At 47.4% G+C, this 12,987-nt stretch overlaps 1 long non-coding RNA gene across 1 annotated transcript in view; it reads left to right on the forward strand.

Moving 5' to 3' along the window:
* Window positions 1-2,876: 2,876 nt before the first annotated feature.
* Window positions 2,877-12,987, forward strand: part of LOC120409033 — a 65,698-nt gene continuing 55,587 nt past the window's right edge. Inside the window, exons 1-2 of the long non-coding RNA XR_005601063.1 lie at window positions 2,877-3,022; window positions 9,373-9,525. This is a non-coding gene — a long non-coding RNA (uncharacterized LOC120409033). The remainder of the gene's footprint in view (window positions 3,023-9,372; window positions 9,526-12,987) is intronic.

Raw genomic sequence — 12,987 nt, forward strand, 5'->3', positions numbered from 1 at the left:
ATCATTAACATATTATTCATTATTATAGGTAATCAATATGCTCTGATCCTGATTCATGAAGATACTAAGCGCAGGCTTAGGTACTTCGCTAATCTCCATGGGAGACATGTTTAAAGTTTGGCATGTGCTTTGTTGAACTCAGGCCTCTATGCTTTTGCAAGCAGTGTGAATGATGGCTTGGCCACAAGGCACAAGATACTTACCACATAAACAGGACCCTGTAGTTGAGAGGTGCCATCAATAAGTAGAAGACGGCTTCTAATTAAAGCCAAGGAAAGAAAGGGACAGTCACAAATAAGTGCATTTGGGTTCCTCCAGCTGCTGGGGGTCAGCTTACTCATACAAAGTGTTGATGCCAGAGATCATTTATTGTGGAGTGTGTAAATGTGTTTAAATTATATTGGACTGCCCTTAATGATTGTACTAGAACACAATGTCCATGAGGCGAGAGAAAGAGAGGACTTATTTATGGAGAGGCAGCGAAGTGTTGCAATGGCTTCTGCAGCATGTACTGGGAGAAATAAAAACATTGACTCATTTTCAATGTACTGTTGTGCTGCACTGTGTGGTTATTTACAGACTCATGGTTGAAAGCTGATTTTGTAAACAGGCCACTATTTTAAGGACCAGAAATCAACAGTAATTGTTAATGAATAGTTTCTTAGGTTCTTGGCACATTATTATCTGGCTTTCAATTTTCTTATTCGGTTCAGGTAGTTGAGTCTTTTAATCAGTTCAGTAATTATCCCCTAATTGTCATACATTTCATCCAATTAAAATGCCCTAAAAATATAAACTTATCCTCACCAATCCCCTGTAGAGAGTCCACTCTAGGGGGGGATGGGAACAGAAGCACAAAGAGGTTAAGGCCAGTGGTTTGAAATGTGGATGCTTAAAGTTAAGCATCAAGGGTGAATTTTTCCAATGCATGTAAATGTTTTAGAAATGTAAGAACTTGTCTACATGGTGGGCTAATGAGCTCTACAACGGTGTGACTTCTAAAGCACACTAACATGTGGCACATTAACCGGTCTGTGTAGTGCACACCAGCAGAGTCTAAAAGTTCCCTAGTACAGTTTACCATAGTTCTGTTTCAAACATTAAAGCACACCAGCAGGATCTACACAGACCAATTGATGTGCAACACACCAGAACCTTTTAGAAATGCAGCCCGCCATCCCAGAGCGCATTACCCCATGGCCTGGATGAGTCCTACATCCTGTTGAAAGTTAGTGGGACTTGGACACCTAAGTCACTTGAGCTCAAAGGTGTTGAAATCAATGGAAGCTAGACACCCAAATACCTTTTGCGGAGCTGGACTTGAGGCACGTTTTGAAAAATGGAGCCCAAATCCATGTTTAGACACCTCCATTAAAACCCTGACTAAGTAAAGCATGGCTTAACTTTGAACATGCAAGTAATCGCATCCTTATTCAACAAAATATATACTTAAAGTTTAGCACACACGTGCTTTGTTTGACTAGGGATGGGTCTCAGGAGTAGAACCCAGGCCTGCAGGGCAGTGGGAAACTGATGCTTCTATACTGCCGCCATGGCAGAGCTGTGATCAATGCACTATAAACCCGGGAGATGAAATGCTGCCCATGGAAGACCCGATTGGCAGCACCCTCCATGACATGTACACTATTTAAGCATAAAAGCAGCAAAAAGTCCTGTGGCACCTTATAGACTAACAGACGTTTTGGAGCATGAGCTTTCGTGGGTGAATACCCACTTCGTCGGATGCAAGACTTGCATCCGACGAAGTGGGTATTCACCCACGAAAGCTCATGCTCTAAAACGTCTGTTAGTCTATAAGGTGCCACAGGACTCTTTGCTGCTTTTACAGATCCAGACTAACACGGCTACCCCTCTGATATTTAAGCATAGAGGAAGTTCCAGGAAGGTGTCCATGCAATTTAGCAGAACTTGGCTTGTTGCTACATCAGATCCTGATCCTGTTCCCTGCTATGGACCCTGGCTCTGTTCTCCAGTTCTGACCTTTTGGTTTGACTTCTGGTTTCTGACTCTTGGCTTGATGCTCTATTCCTGCTCTGATTCCTAGTCGTACCCACTAGATCAGCCTGCACGCTTCCCAGCCGTGACTAACGTGTGATTCATGTGAGTAATCCCATTGTGTGTATTGCTGAATTAGGGCCGAACGGGTCTGATTCTCAAGAGGGTGGGACAGCTAGCACTTTTGTTGCTAGAGAGATTTCTTCTTGCTGTTTGGTGGAGCGTCAAGAAGAGCTCCCAGCGTTTTGTAGTCATGTTAAGAAAGAAATGACGTAAGGGTGGCACCACCTCAGTGGAGACTTCATGCTCTGATCAAGAAAAGGATACGTAAATGGCAAGTTGAAGGATTCTGTGGCCCAGACGCTTTGCTGGTATAAAGTAGTGGCGTTCTGTTTAGTGAAGCTTTGCTTATTTACACCGGCTGAAGAGCTGGCTCTAGATAACTATCAGTGGGTTTTTTAAGTGAATTTAATTTCCGTTATCTTCCTACTTGCAGAACATGTATAGAACCTGCACCCCTTACCACCTGCTAAAGCACTATAACTCTCATTATGAGTGACCTGCCATGATAAGATAGCTCAGTCTCCATACCCACTTGATGAAGGTAATGGAAAGATTCATATTGACTCCAATGGGTTTTGGATAGTCCCTTCGTACTGAGACTATCCAACAAGCTACAGTTCTTATGGTTGCCAAATACAATGTATTCTATCCCACCTCTGTGTCAATAATGAAGGCCTGCAGCTGTGCCTGCCCATTGGTCAGGCAGTCAATGAGCACAGCTGGACCACTGCAGAACCACCTGTTTGGCTAAGGCAGCCAGGTGGCATGGTCATAAGCCCAGTAGCTGCAGAAGATCAGCAGCTACTCAATGCACATGCCTGTGGATTCTCTGCCTCCCTGTGGTTTCTTTGCTCCAAGCCCCATTCTTGCTTTGCTGCAGCCTAGAACCTGCCCTGCACCCAACCTTGTTCCAGTCCTGTTCCAGCCCTGTTCCTGCCTTCAGGTATGTGATGCTGTACCCCATAATGCTTTATGGGAATATGACATAACTGGAATATGTTTTGTGCTGCCTGTGCCATGTAACATATCTCTGTAAAGGTTATGGTCTACTATATCTATTCATCCTATTTGTACACATGTATCATTTTGTACTTGAGGTTAAGAATATTGGCTGTATACTTGCTTGATTTCTAAGTAAGCTTTGTGAGGCATTTGGTCAGCTTCTTTAGGAAGGAATTGACAAGGTTAAGTACCTGATCAAGAAGCACTTAGGGAACAATGCATCTTGGAATGCTCCAATCCACATAAGAAGTCTTCCTGGAGACATACAGGATACCATGTGGACAATGGCTTCTGCCTGTAAAGACTGAGAGTCATGCATGGACATGTGACTTGCCCAGGTGACTCCAGAACTCCATCTTGGAGCTGGATTTTGCATAGGACTGAGGAGAGGGTCTCCACCCACAAGAGAGAGTCTATTTAAACCCCTGGGAGACCCCTCCATTTTGTCTTCAGCTGGCTAAAGAGAGAGGCTCGCTACCCCCTAGGATACTTGAAAGAAACTGGAACAAAGGACAGTGTGCAAGGGGTGTGAGTGATTGCTGGAGATTAGTCTGTAAAAGGGAGCATTCCGGAACTGGTGAGGATCTTATCTGTATTCAGTTTGATTAGACATAGATTTGTGCATTTTATTTTATTTTGCTTGGTGACTTACTTTGTTCAGTGTTAGAGAGGGCGAACAACTTGAGTTTACCCCGTATAAGCTTTATACCGGGTAAAACGGATTTATTTGGGTTTAGACCCCATTGGGAGTTGGGCATCTGAGTGTTAAAGACAGGAACACTTCTGTTAGCTGCTTTCAGGTAAACCTGCAGCTTTGGGACAAGCAATTCAGACCCTGGGTCTTTGTTGGAGCAGACAGACGTGTCTGGCTCAGCAGCACAGGGTGCTGGCGCCCCGAGCTGGCAGGGAAGGCAGGGGGAGAAGTAGTCTTGGCACTTTGGATGGCAGCTCCTAAAGGGGTTTCTGTGATCCAACCCGTCACAAGGTAATCTGGTGCTGACCCTTGGCTCTGACTCTCTCGACCCTTGGCTCTGGCATTGAGACTCTGGTTCTCATCTTTTGGCTCCAATCCCTGTCTCTGGCTCTAATTCGACCTTGGGCTTTGGGATTTTGCCTCTGACCACTAGGCCTGACTGCCTACCACCCAGTCTCCTGATACACCCCCACCAACTTCTTTACCATGCTGTCTATTCTGGTTTCCCTAGTAACATGTAGAACTGCAGTGCTACAACTGTCATCTGTCCATGTTCATTGATCCAGTCTCATAGCTTAACATTTAAAATGACAAATTCTATTTTCAAAGTCTTGGTAATAAATTCTCTAATCATCCTATTCTCTGAAGTAGCTGAACCTTGCTCCTCATGCAAGTGGGGAAATAGCCTGCTTATTTAACACACTGTCTTGATTTTTCTTTGATCAGACAGTTAGCGCTAGGGCTGGCTCAGCAAGCTCCAAGAAAATCTATACGCCGGCGCTTGGCAAGATAGGTCACACAGGCCCTCAACACAATAGGGCAGCCCAATCCTCACATGAACTTTTAGCTGTATCACATTGTAGCGGGGTGGTCACCCGCTCCTGTCTTAAGGCTTAAAACAGCCTGGGGAGAGGGCTGTGGCAGGGAAGGAAAAGCGGGGCTGATTGGGGAACCAGCCACAGATGCGGACATGCCCCAATCAGGGCCCAGCTGGCCCTTATAAGAGGGCAGTGGGCCAGGAGCACACAGTCTCTCTTGCAGTAGAGAGGGAAGGGCCTGGCTGCCTGGAAGCTGAGAGGATAACAAGACTGGAGCAGGGCTGGGGAAGGCCAGAGGGTCTGGGGAGCTCTGGCCGAGAAACCCCCCAGGCTGCAGGCCTTTTTAAAGGCCAAGGAAGGTACTGGGGTTGCAGAGGGGCAGCCCAAGGGCAGGCAGAGGCAGCAGGCCCCAAACCCCCTTGCTGGTGATGAGTGGCATTTACACTGCAGTCTGCCCCAGGGAATGGGGCTAGTTGGTGACTGGCAGTGGTCATAGACTGAGGCAAGGTGAGGATAAAGGGTGGGGGTTCCCCAGGGAGAGGAGACCCAGATTTGTGGGGGTGCTGCCAGGGAGCAGGACCCCAGCCTGAAAGGGGCACCGGGGTCCAGAAGGGACTCGGGCCCAGCAGCAAGCGGGACACTGGCCTGCAGAGGGCGCTCCTGAGGCCGGAAACGCTAATTCTCTGGATGACCAGCAGGAGGCGCCGCAGGGGTGAGTCCCACACTGCTACACACATAAACAGTGCAGAGCAGCACTGGGATAGCAGAAGTGTGAGGACACTGGCTACAATTGATTTTTTTTTTAACTGATATTTTTGGGCTGTGAAACTCAGTGAGTTTTAACCTTTAAAAAAAGGAAAAGACTTGAAAGCATTAGCTAATCTGAGGGATAGCGTGGTCAGAGGCTATTTGGGCTCTTGGTACAGTTTGGATCCTGCAGTGAGGAGTAGAGTACTACACAGATCGGCTCAGAGAAAGAACTGTCAGTCAAGATCATGGTCATAAATATCTCAAGCCTTCCAAAAGTTGGGACTGATATACCTGAAGGACTGCCCCTCTCTCTCTACAGCCATTGCCATCCATGACAGCTGAGCTCTTCCAGATCATACCAAGGGTAAGATAGGCCTTTTTCAGGTGTGCAGCTCCCTTGTTGAAGAGATGAGGACAACCAGGAACCTTACCACTTTCCAACCCAAATCTTCCCCCATTTCACCCCTTGTTTCCCTGGGACCAAGAAAAGGGAACCATTAGCACCAAGCCACCTCTTTATTTTCTTGTAAGGCTGTGGCGTTCTGGTCAGGACACTCAGAACTGTGAGCCACCGTTACTCCTCTGCAAGTGAGAGCTTTGCTGGAGATTAGACTGTCAGCTCCCTGCCACACCCGGCTCTCTGCCTCACCAACAAACTCCTCAAGACTCTTTCAGTGTAAACCTTGCCTTGCAAGTAACAGTCAGATAATCCCAGCTCCTGAGTTCTCCGGGGATGCTGTAGTGTCCAGTATCTGTGTGACACTCACAGAAATTAAGTTAGCTGCCTCCAAAGAGACTGTGCGCACATCAGCGTGTGAGGTTAGCTGAAGCCTCTCACTGTACTTAAATACACTGTGTTAAGAAGGTTTTGTAATAAAACCAGAATAAGTTTATTAGCAAAAAACAGATGTAAGTGATACTAAGCAAGAGAAAAGGACAGGTATGGTTCAAACAAAATAAAGAATGCTTTCTAGCATCTAACGCTTAACGGATTAAATCTTGGTCTCAGCCAATTTTTCATTTATAGGTAGTTCCCAGAGACTTCAGCTCCCATGGTTGAAGGATCCACTTTTCATGGAGTCCAAGAGCTCTAGCCTCTTTTGTCCCTTAACTGATGGATAACTAGAATGTCTTTCTGCTCCCCTTATATTACTCAAAGTCCATTGTCTCTGCCTCAAGAGCCAGGCAGATTCCTGAGGTGCCTGCTCTGCCCTCTGATGTGCTCACTCAGCTGCCACTTATTAGCTTGATGGCTTTGATTATCTTATATGTAAATGTACTTTCACTGTCCTCTGCCTATAGTCAAGCCAGTCAGAAAAGGAAATCCGCATTTCTTTGTCAAAGGCTGGCTGGGTTTGTGCACTGCCTCCCAAATACATTTTACGAACATATTTCTGGCACACACACGACTCTCTGCACACTATCTGTACATACATCATGCAATGATGTTACCAGTTTACATATGATACCTGACACAACACTTTTTAGATATGTATTATGACAATTGTATGTTAGGGATAGTGAGTGTTTAGGTCTCATGCGAGTTACAGTAGGGTGGCCCTCTGCCAGTGGGAATTGAGGGGCTACCAGGGTCACAAAGGCACTCTGATTTCACAGTGATGAACTTCAAAGGCATCTATGGGAGTGAGGTACCCAATCCCCACAATTTAATAATGGGGTTTGGGGCCCTATCTCCATAATAATCCTTTGAAAATCCCCACCTAAGTAGCCAGAGAGAGATTTGCTTATGAACCTGAGTCCTGACCTCTATGGCCCAAAACTGTTTTTCCCATACTTCCCCTCCCTATATCTCTTCCAAGGTACCTCATTTCTGATCTGGAGTGTCCCTTGCTGTTTCAGTTCCTCTCTTGTGGAGACGCTGCAAAGTGTCCATGCTACACGATGGTTTTATAATGTATGTGCATTTTCGTGGAAGCCTGTGCTAAAGCAGCAAAAGTCATTTCGCTCATAATGAGCTGAGTCCAAGCCAACACCCTGGACCTAAACACTTCAAAGTTGGGTGGATGTTTGGCACTAGATCCAGGCCCAAACTTCACCACTAGCTCCTGTCTCTACACTGGGCCCAACCAAACTGCTGGATCCAAACACACCTAAATATTGGGGAAAGACTGGATCTGGGTCTGCTCTCCACAGCTCAGCCCTTTCTCTATGTGTAGCTGATGGACTGGTTTGGATAAATTAGTTAAAGAGGATTTAGCGTCTCAGGGGTTGGCAATTCTACTTCAGATGCAGTCTAGGTGCGACAGTCTGGTTCAAAACATGCCAAAGTCAACACAAAGACTTCCATTGACTTCAGTAGGCTTTGGGTCAAGCCCCTAATGACTAGGGACATGTGAAGCTTTCTGGATTATTCAAGAACTAACACAAATCTTCATGCAGTAAACCTTATCTGAGATCTGGCAGTACTCAGATTGTCCACGTGTCCTGCAGAGGAGTTGAAATTCTGCAAGAAGGGCTGTTATAAAATGTCAAGCCTGTTTTAAATTTGGTAGGCCCCAGAGCTTTAGGCTGTTTGGATATGGGCTAAAATGAACGTCTGAGCAGTCTGAACTTTGCCCATCACTGTCCTCATCACAGCTGGTACCAGCTGGCCTCCTTTTGCTTGCAATCTCAGCCCAAAAGTCAAAGCCAGAAAGGGCCGTGGAGGCTGATCTACCCTCTCACCCCTCAAAGTCAGCCCTGCAGCCCCGGACAGAGGCATATTGGTGACTCTGCCGCTGCAGGGCCGGTTCTTAGGATACAAGGGAGAGTTAGTCTTTGAGTCTGTCAGTTTCAGAACTTTCAGGGATCCTGCAATTAACTTGAAAATTGGAAAATGTACTAAAAAGCAAGCTGTGGAGTTAACCTGTAGCAAAACTCAGTGTGACAGATACTGCAATGACATACAGTATATCTGGGGATCCTACTGTCCTAAGTGTATGTATTACTACAGACCAGGGATTGTATGCAAATACAAGGTTGGAGGGTTACCACAGCTCCTCTGGAAGCCAAACATGGGAAGGGAGGGGGGGATGATTCAGGTGAATCATTCAGGTTGTAAACATGTCCAGAGAGGTACCACTCCCAGCCCCCAATAGACTGGTTCAAACTGAGTTTTCAGAGACCAACACTCAAAGCAAAGGCTTTTTTGAATAAAAAGGTTGAGTTTAAACTGACAGAGGACCTTCTTCTGATTCAACAAAGACTGGATCCTCTGGCCAATGGGCCCCCCCAATCCCTTGCAGAGGGGTTGAAAGGACTTTAGCCTACTAGGACCTCATAAGACTGATGATAAGCTGCGGGTATTAACTTGTATTGTTTTATTTCCTTCTGTAATCCTTTTACGTTAATAACGGATGTTTTGCATTGTGCAGGCTGGTTGGTAACTGACATAAGTCATTGTAGCCCCTGGAGAAAGGTTAACCCTGGGTGTTGGGCCCTGCTCAGACCTGCTGGGGAAATCATAGTGAGGTGCAGAGTGCCTGTAAGCCTCAACCTCCAATCTGGAGGAAGAGGGACACGGGTCTCCACTCAGCTGGTAGCCTGAAACCTTCAGTGGGTGCCTTCAAGGAAGACCAGAAGGGGGCTCAAAAGTGCAGTTAACTGTGACACTTGGCACTTACCATACTGTTCAGAATAGATCATCTGTGTCCATTTGGTTCAGATGTTAGAACTGTCCACTTTGGCTGTACATAAAATATACACGCAAGGCACTTTGACTTGTATTACAAAGGTGTGGAACATGTAGGGAATTTTTCTCTTTCCAATGTTGGGAATGGCACAGTGATGAGTCCAAAGAAGATTTGGTGTAAACTGGCACTGGTGCCAATTATTTTATATATTTGGAAGTTCTGTTTTTATCTGGAGAATCACAATGTAAAAAACCAGATTTGGGATTTTCAAAGGGATCTAATATAGTTAGGCACCTAAATCCCCCTCAATTTCAATTGGAGTTGATGCCTGAGGAAATAGCCAAAGGCATCACTGTAAACGTTAAGGGAATCTGTTGTTCTGTCAATGCATGTGCAGCGAGTTCCCATCTAGGGGACAGAAGACCCCTATATAGAAACCTACAGCGAGGAGACAGGAAGGAACAGGACCTGTCTGCAGAGTGTTCACCATTGGGCATGGGCTCAGCTGACCCTAGGAGATGATGGTTCCTGCTCAGTGGTCCAGAGGAAGGTAACTCTCCCTAAATCCTTGTCAATACAAGATGGGGAAAATTTCTGAATGTGTTTAATGGGAGATTGTGTTGCTCCTCATTAAAAAGCAGAAGTCACAGGATATGCAATTGGCTAGCTGCTATGCTACTGTTCAAACAAACACAGGCGGATTCTGTTTGCAATTCAGTAATGGGCCGGTCATGCAAACAGGCTCTGCTGTTTGTACTGTAATAAAGCTATTGAGCACTTTTCCAATATGCAGATTGCCTTTGATATGATCACCTTTTACTGATATTGCACAATCATTAACAGTCCCAGTATCTCCAAGCAGAACGCTTCTGCTGTATGCAGGGGCGGCTCCAGGCCCCAGCATGCCAAGTGCGTGCTTGGGGCGGCAAGCCGCGGGGGGGCACTCTGCCGGCGCCGCGAGGGCAGCAGGCAGGCTGCCTTCCGCGGCTTGCCTGCAGAGGGTCCGCTGGTCCCACAGCTTCTGTGGACCTCCTGCAGGTGTGCCTGCGGGAGGTCCGCCGAAGCCGCTGGACCAGCAGACCCTCCACAGGCAAACCGCTGGAGGCAGCCTGCCTGCCGTGCTTGGGGCGGCAAAATCCCTAGAACCGCCTCTGGCGGTATGCATTAGTCACCGAGAACTCTAGAAGTCCATGGATTTCCATGGCGTGTTCATGGACGATGGCAGTGACAGGTAGAGCTGAGCAAATAATTGGTTGGGGGGTTTTTTGGTTTCGTGACCATAATGAAAAATCCGGACAAAGCTTCATTTCAAGTTGGGCTGAAATGGAAACAGTTTGATTTTTTTTTTCTCACTGTGAAATGAAAAACCAAAATAACATTTTGTTTTGAAATTAATTTTTGTTTCATTTTCCTGGTGGTTTTACCCTCCTTTTCTTTTCTTTTTTTTTTAAATAAATCTAGCTAAATTGCTAAATGAAACGTTGCTTTGAGATGGAACATATAAATGTTTCATTCCAAAAATGTTGAAATGAACCATTTAGATGTTTTGGAGAAATGTTCAGTTTTTTCCAGCTGAAACTATTCACTGAATTTGCCAAGAGCTAGCCACTGCCCACCACACCCCACCCCCATTGAATTTTTGGCACATAAGATACTTATCCAAAAAGCTTTGCCCAGCTGTAATCTGACACTGTGGTAATCAACTGTACAAGAATTAAAATAGTGTCATTAAGCTGTTGGTTTACCTTTGAATCTCTAATGGGACACATACATACTTGACCTCCTAAAGGATGGTCTTTGCTTGTTGAAGGCAGGCTCCCTTTTTAATAAGTCCCATGCCAAATATAATCCAAGGCACAAAATAAGATGGAAAATGGAAGTCCATCTCCTGCAGTCAGGCCCGCCTACAGCAATTCCGGGCCCTAGGGCAGAACAGTCAATGGGCCCCTGCTGGTGCCCAGCGAGCGGCCGGCTGCGTTGCTGGGTGTGCTCTTCCGGCATGGCCAGGGCTTCCACATGCCCTCCTGTCTGCCTTCTCCACCGCCGGTACCACCCTGTGCGCACCTAGAAACATAGGCTCCCACGTCCAGATTTCCCAGGGAGTGCTCGACCTCCTGCTCCATCCTAGGCTCCTTCTCCCAATGCCCCACCCCATCCCTTTCTGCCTCCTCCCCCGAGGGTGCCCTATATACAGCTGGTGCCTCCCCATAGTGTGTGTGTGGGGGGGGCACGATTTAAAGGGCAGGTCATGCGTCTCCCCTTCCCTCCCCCCGTGCCCACCCCAGGGCCACCACACTCTCCCTGCCCCATGCTACCTGAAGGGGGGTGGGGGGCGCTTTGTCCTCCCACTGCCCCTATCGCCCCCTCCCTCCCCCCCGGCAAGTTTGACTGCTCTCCCTTGCAGGCAACCCAGGCGGGAAGCAGGAGGGAGCCGCTTTTAACGCCAGCACCTCCCGGTCACTGTTCTGCAGCCCCACCCGGCTCAGCTGCTGGGGACGGGCACCTGAGCCTGGGCAGGGAGCGGGAGTCACCTCCCCAGCCAGGCTTTCTCAGGCAACTGCCGCGCAGGGCTGCAGAGCAGCGTCTCAGCAGCTGGAAGGGGCTGGTCCCGCCCCTTCTGCTCCTGGCATCTGGGCCATGCGTCGCCCAGGCCTGGCCCGCCTCTTCCCACCCCCGGCTCCTCCCCCGCCCCGCAGCGCCTCTGGCACGCTGCCAAACAGCTGACAGCAGTGGGCAGGAGGCACTGATGGGGGCGGGGATGACTTGATTGGGGGGCCCGCCGCTGCTGGGAGGTGTGGGGGGAGGAGGGGGCCCGCTGGAGCCTGAGCCTAGGAGCCCTGTGGCTTGCCCAGGCAATTTTAAAAGGGCCCAGGTCTCCCAGCCACCACTACTGCAGCAGCGGCAGGGACCCTAGGCCCTTTTAAGTTGCCTGGGCCTCTGGGCAATTGCCCCCCGCACCTTCTCCCCCCCCCCATCAGCAGGCCTGCCTGGCTGCAGTAGGGGTGGGGGTCACTTTTTCTCATGATCTGCTATCTAGGCCAAAGTTCTGTTCATTGGATACTATTCCTGGACCAGTCATCTTCCAAAATGGAGCTTTGCAAGGACATATGTGAAGTCATCAATTTTCTTTAGACCCAACATGTTTTCCCTCTGTGAGATTGTGCAGGTGGCAGGACAGCTCTGTGTGCAAAGAATTTGCTTCCACTTGGGCTTCCAACCAGACAAGATGCAATTCTGAAGTGCTTTCTGCATTGCTGTGTGTTGAGAGCAGCAAGTCTTCATTTTCTTCAGATTCCCTCTCTGTGTGGGCTGTGGGGGTTGGCATGCATGTGTATTGCCCAGAGGGATAGTATGATTGTGAAGCTGAGCCAGGGAGGTAAGCAAACAGCAAGCTAAGTGACCCGAAATCAACCTTTAAGGACATATTAGAAAAGTATTGAAATGGTAAACAGGGCCATTCCTTCTAGATAGTTATCAAAGCCATGTTAAGTAGACTAAATTATTTAATATGTATTGTTGGAGAATCAAAGGCTAGATACTAAGTGTATTTGTCTGTTTACCTACATCTTGTTAGAAGTTTAATAGTGTAACCGGATTAGCTTGTAGATGCTAATTCCCTTTCATGTCTTAATTGCCTTAATTCTGTATGCATCTGTATTCAGTTAACCTTAAGATCAAAAATGTAAGAACTGAAGACAATGTGAATATCATCATTAATTTCCTCGGTTAATTGCCTTATGTGAAGGAGCATAACTAGTGTACCTGTGTATGCATAGGAAATAGCAGATTAGCTTCAAAGCAAAGAGCTACATTGCCTGTTCTTCCTCAGGAGGAGGTCCTGCTGTGACAAGAAGCTTCTTAGCTGCTTGGGAACTATAACAGAAGGTCTGGGGCCGGATCTTCTTTTATCTCAGATCTGCTTAAACTTTATCAGGGGAAGTTACAGTTGCAAGACTGAGGTCTCCAGGTCTATTCTGGATTATCCCTGCAAATTCTTGTGGAAGAATTTGAA

This window comes from Mauremys reevesii, linkage group 7, assembly GCF_016161935.1.
Source record: "Mauremys reevesii isolate NIE-2019 linkage group 7, ASM1616193v1, whole genome shotgun sequence".
NCBI lineage: Eukaryota > Metazoa > Chordata > Testudines > Geoemydidae > Mauremys > Mauremys reevesii.